This window comes from Podarcis vaucheri (genome assembly GCF_965113315.1).
Source record: "Podarcis vaucheri genome assembly, chromosome: W".
NCBI classification, from domain to species: Eukaryota; Metazoa; Chordata; class Lepidosauria; order Squamata; family Lacertidae; genus Podarcis; species Podarcis vaucheri.
The window spans coordinates 9,325,724-9,332,050 of record NC_138757.1 but is presented as its reverse complement, the minus strand read 5'-3'; the positions used below and the strand labels follow the sequence as shown (position 1 = coordinate 9,332,050).

At 43.4% G+C, this 6,327-nt stretch overlaps 1 long non-coding RNA gene across 1 annotated transcript; it reads right to left on the bottom strand.

The window, feature by feature from the left end:
* Nucleotides 1-4,855: 4,855 nt before the first annotated feature.
* Nucleotides 4,856-6,077, bottom strand: LOC309523351. Its single transcript, XR_014215321.1, has 2 exons — nucleotides 5,845-6,077; nucleotides 4,856-5,812 (listed from the first exon to the last, which is right to left on the bottom strand). It is a non-coding gene; the product is annotated as an uncharacterized lncRNA (long non-coding RNA).
* Nucleotides 6,078-6,327: the final 250 nt, after the last annotated feature.

Genomic DNA, 6,327 nt, shown 5'->3' with positions numbered 1-6,327 from the left:
CCGCTAGGGTGAGGTTAACACCCGAGGGCGATCTCACAAACTCAGTTCCAATAAACAAGGGGGTACGACAAGGGTGTATCCTTGCCCCCTATCTTTTTAACCTTTATATTAGTGACATGAGGACGCCCCTAGCTGAGGCCCAAACCTCCATACATGCACCCAGGCTTGCAGACTATCGCTGCCCCTTATTATTGTACGCTGACGATGCGGTGATCCTCTCTTATTCTCGAATCGGTTTGAGGAGGGCCCTTAAGATTTTTGCATTATATTGCCAAACAAATTTACTTACTATTAACCATTCCAAATCTAAAGTTCTAATTTTTTCCAGGAGTCGTAAACTGTATAGATGGGAACTTGAGGGGAAGCCAATTGAACAAGTTTACAAATTTCAATATCTAGGAATTTACTTCCAGTATAATATGGGATGGAAAGCGCATATCACATATTTACAAAACAAGGTCAAAGCCCTTATCTACGCTCTACTACGCTTCTTCTTTACTGAGGGGGCTATGCATGTTCCATCCGCCTTAAAAGTTTATAGTGCAAAAGTGGTTGCAACTATGGCCTATGCGGTCCCTTTATGGGGCGCCTTTGTAAACCTCTTGCCTCTGGTGACATTGCAAAATCTTTTTCTAAGACGCCTTTTGAAACTACCCTCCTGTGTAAGCAACTCTGCCATTCCCTTAGAACCTAAGACCCCCTCCCTTGAGATTCTGATGTGGAGACGTGCCTTTAATTATTGGCTGTCCCTTTGGCATAAATTGCCAAACTACCATCTTATTCAGTGCCTTTGGAGAGATGAATTCACCAGCCCATGGGCAACAAAAATCCATTCCAAACTGTTGTCTTATGGAATCTCTCCTTCCGATATACTTAATTTAGATCTAATTACAGCTAAAAAGGTCATCAAACAAAGACTGGAGGAGGTAGATTTGCAACAAAATCTTACCACAGGTGGAGGTACATGTTCCCCGATATATCAGGGCATTACATCTATGTCCCAGATACCTCGATATCTGTCTACTTTCTCGGCTGCGTCGCATAGATTCGCATTTGTTAGAGCCAGATTTAATGTGTTCCCCTCAAATGTGCTGAGCAATAGATTTACTAACGGTAAAATCTCTGTTTTATGCGCATGTGACAACAAATCGATAGAATCCCTTTATCATATCTTGTTTAATTGCCCCTTATACAATGTTCCCCGATCAAGGATCCTGAGTTCAATCATTCTGGAAATTGCTGCTAAACCACCTGAATTACATCTAGCTTATCTACTCCAGGACATTGACTCTTATAGAACATTACAGGTTGCTAGATTCCTGATTTCAGTTCTGTCATATAAAAGACTTCATGGAATGCTGCATGACTATTAAAAATTCAGTAAACTCTATGCACCATCTTTATCTTCAAGGCCATAACACGGTACATCTAGAGATTATGCGCTGAAATATTTTAGTTGATATTTTAGATTGTAAAATGCTATTGATTTTATCTATTGATTTTTATCTATTGATTTGTTTTACCTTGTGGGCTTATAGCCGAATAAAGTATTATCTATCTATCTATCTCCAACAAGAAGACAGTCGTCGCACAGCAAAGTACAGCAGAGTATAGCAGAGCATAAACGACTCGGAGAGCAGCTCTGTAGAATATCTTCTTTTATTCTATCTACAACTATAATACACAACTATGTACAGAGCTAAATGAGGTCTAAACGAAAATGCTGAACTGCACTGAGTGTCTGCAGCTGCTCTTAGCAGCAACCTTATCTATACACACGATCTCTCTCTAACACTCAGTCTCTCTCTCTCTCTCTCTCTCTCTTTGATGTGAGGCTGGAGCGGAATAAGTAGAGAGCAGAAACTGCCCCCTCCTCTCTGGAGAATCAGCAGAGAACATCAGCAGATTCTTGGATATGGGAGGGGTGAAATTTCCTCATCAAATTCATACCAGTTTGCGGCTGCTCTTTGGGTGGGTCTGTGAGCATTTCAAGACCCCTGGTGGAAATGCCCCCTGCTGCCCGGAAAGGGCTGTTTACCTTTAAAACATGAAGACGCCGGCTGGTTACCTAGGCACTTCTCACATTCATGCACATACTTACAATTTTGGCCCTGGCACACACTCCTGTTGTACTCCCAGCAAACCTCATGGTGAGGGACTCGCTTAGCTTCAAATTTTCCAACTTAGAGGGATCTGGCTGCTTCTTTTCCACATAGGGACCCATGTGCTCCATCCAGTAGTTCTGGTCGCTCAGGTCCCAGCAGGTGGTGGGCAGCAGGAAAGCTTTTCTGAATCATCCTTGGCATCAGAAGGCTTACTTCTCTTGCTCTTTTTGGTTGAATGCTACTTCTTAGACTTCTTTCTCCCTTGTCCATCATTGGTGACCGGGTGCTGTTCTGCAGCCGCTGACACTTTCTGTTGCCTCTGCACCTCCTCTTACTATGATGTTTCGGAGTCACCTTCCGTGGGTGTAGACTGAGGTTGTGAATCCTGTAGAATACTGGGAAAGTCTGGGGTAGACTGAGAGGCAGAAAGGTTATAATTGGAAGCATGAGCCCTACCACCTGAGGATCTGGCATTGGAAGCCCGGGGACACGTAGACTGTAACCATGTGTGAGGATGCATAAATGGATTGCTACCTGAATGTGGAACCCTAAATAAGGAGGCCAAAGTGCACGGGATCTCCTCATTGCTGGACGGTAGTACTCACTATTTGGGAAGAGGACACAGTGACCATGGGCCTGAATTGTTGGTAAAAGGTTTCAAAAGCAGAGAAAAAGCTGACTAGGCCTGTGGGTTGCAGGGCACAGGAGGCTACCCTGACCTGTCTTGAACACAGGACCCACTTATATTGGGGAGTTCTTGGGGAGGAACAGAAGATTGTGCCTGATGGGTTCTCTTGGAAGCTATTATATCGCCCACAACTTTAACCCTTGTACTCTAAACTTTAATTGTGCAAATTGGTCAAGCAGGCCAGGAACTGTTTAGAACCGCCAGCCTGTGTCTTTTGCTTTTAACTTAAGCCTTTATTACAAGAGGACACTTTAGCCCAGCCGGCCTAGTTCAGTAATGATTAAACTGACCACACTTAGAAAGAAATCAGATTCAAACCACTAGTCCCTAATGGCAAATGAAACTTGGATCAATTTGTTTATTGTTTATCTATTTTAAAAGGGTCATCTAGTCCAGCCCCCTGAAAGGCAGGAATCTTTTGCCCAATATGGGGCTCGAACCCACAACTCTGAGATTAAGAGCCTCATGCTCTACTGATTGAGCTATCCCAGCTGCTTCGAGTTTATAAACAACTCAGTATTGAACAGAGTTGTATTACCTTTCCCCCCCAAAAAAGGACGTGAAAGATACTAAAACAAACACCGGCCTTTATGAACAAATAACTCCAAATCACTTACCATGAATTAACGTATTCAAGTAAACTGTGCTAGGCGTAAAGGCAATAAAATTGCAATGAAATAATTAAATTATTATTATTACTATTACTATTATTAATTTTGCTTTATTTTATTATTATAATATATATATATATATATATATATATATATATATATATATATATATATATATATATATTTGCTTTCGTAGATTTTCACGGGTATAGGAATGCAGGTTTTGGTGTCTTCGGGTGTCTTCCCGTGTAAGAGTCGGGGTGTCTGTGCGACGTTTCGACGAGGTCTCACTCATCATCTTCAGGCTGGTGCTTTCGGCTTCTTGTTACTGGAACAGAGCAGAGTCTGGTGTTTGAGTTCCTATAAATACTGTTGAGGGGTGTGGTGTATAGCCTCCAACGTTCTGGGTAGAGAGGAAGTTCCTAGATTAGTGTGCCTTTTCTTCTTTTGTTCCTTAATTACTTGAGGGATATCTTGGGTGATTTCATGAGTGATATTCTGAATATCACTGGGTGGGTCATTAATTACTTGAGGGATATCTTGGGTGATTTCATGAGTGATATTCTGAATATCACTGGGTGGGTCATTAAGTGTAGATTAGATTGCTAAAGCTCTCGTGTCTTGACCTCTTGAGCTTGTGAAGAGTTTTTCTGAGAAGATGGCTGTGCTGCATTTAGTTGTGCTCTGGCTTGGCTTCGTGTATAGGGGCGAGCTATGGTTTTGTGCCTTGTGCCAGCCAGATCTGTGCACACAGAACGCCGTCACCAATCAACCACACCAGACCCAAACCCAGACCCTCTCCACAGACATATTACAGACTCCATCCAGCAACCAAACTATAGTGGCACCTCCGGATGCTGCACCCCCCTGCAATCCCTACACAGATCTGGCTGGCACAAGGCACAAAACCATAGCTCGCCCCTATACACGAAGCCAAGCCAGAGCACAACTAAATGCAGCACAGCCATCTTCTCAGAAAAACTCTTCACAAGCTCAAGAGGTCAAGACACGAGAGCTTTAGCAATCTAATCTACACTTAATGACCCACCCAGTGATATTCAGAATATCACTCATGAAATCACCCAAGATATCCCTCAAGTAATTAATGACCCACCCAGTGATATTCAGAATATCACTCATGAAATCACCCAAGATATCCCTCAAGTAATTAAGGAACAAAAGAAGAAAAGGCACACTAATCTAGGAACTTCCTCTCTACCCAGAACGTTGGAGGCTATACACCACACCCCTCAACAGTATTTATAGGAACTCAAACACCAGACTCTGCTCTGTTCCAGTAACAAGAAGCCGAAAGCACCAGCCTGAAGATGATGAGTGAGACCTCGTCGAAACGTCGCACAGACACCCCGACTCTTACACGGGAAGACACCCGAAGACACCAAAACCTGCATATATATATATATATATATATATATATATATATATATATATGCTGTGCAGTCAGCTGCATTCAGTTCAATAGACTTGCCCCTAATGACTGTGCCCAACTTAGGAACTAATTTGTAGAAAACAAGCTAATTAAAATGACCGTGCCAACATCAATTAGTGAATGTATTAGATTAGCTTTGGTTAGTGACTGCTTTGAATTGCAATGAAATAATGCACCAAGTAAACACTTGTGCCGTGCTCAGCTGGACCCAGACCAGTGTAACTTCAGTGCCATAAAGCCAAAAAGTGCAGCAAAGTCGTGAAGACTCAAGCAGACAAAGTTACTAGTTCAAATATACAATCCCCCCCCCCCCACTGGTCACAAGGTTCCTATAAAGGGGCAAGCCGCCTTTTAACAATATACCTGAAAACTTAAATAAGCTGTATGAGAAGTCAGTTGGCTACTATGGAATTATAGATGTATGAGCAGCCACTCGGTTTCCTTTAAACAACAATGCTGAAGCACTATATAAATCTTGCCACAAAGTAACAAAGCTTAACAACCCGAACAACCAGCAGGGCTAAATAACTAGCGTGCCTCACTTAAAATGGCCGCCATTGCTGGATCACGTGTCAGAAACAAAATGGCAACAACCCGGCAGCTGTAACCTGGGCAACAGTCAACAACTGGCCCCACAATAACACGTGGTTCCTTTAAGCGCTCAAAGCTGTAGGGGCAGCCACGTGGTTTCTGTAACAACACAAGCTGTACTTTTTAGTGAAATGTAAGCTAAACGGAGGCAAAAAAGCTGCAGGGCAAGCAAACCCCTCAACAGCCAATAGCACCAAACGAAATTGCACTTGCTAAACGCCGGAAATAAGGCAAGAAAACAGAACAAAAACAAAACTAAAATCCTAACAGCGAGTAAGCAGTCCCAGCTAGCAACAAAGAACCACCCCCACCCCCGCAAGGCAAAAGCACAAAAAGGTGATATCTCAATATACAGAATCTCCGGTGACTAAATCACTAAGGATAGCTTTGCACACACACACACACATAAAGCTCCGTTCCTCCGATTCACTTCCCCCAAGCTAGCAAAACACACACACACAGTACCAAACGTTCTTCCTTGAGCTCCTTGCAGAAAAGGCAGTCAGCAGCCGAGGGCAGGCAACGGGTCACCAGAAAAAGCTCCACAAAGCTGAATAAATTCCTCTGAAGGGGGCAGACAGCAGCAGGCACGGCGAGTTCCTGAGCGCAGGGAACTTGCTCTGAAACACACAGAGCTCGTGTAAAAACAGCAGGTGCGAAAGAGGTGCTGGAAGGAAAGCACCCACACGCGCACCCACACCCACGCATAGTGATTTTAGCTCAATTACAGCTCCGTTGTTAATCTGCAGCAGCTGGAATGGAAGTGCAAAGGGGAAACCTCCAGAAGGAGAAAAGCCCCAAAGTGGTTTCAGCTCCAAAACCAGAGATAACAACTCCTGAAAATCAAGCAGCCTAGAAATCAAGCAACGCCAGCAGCAAATG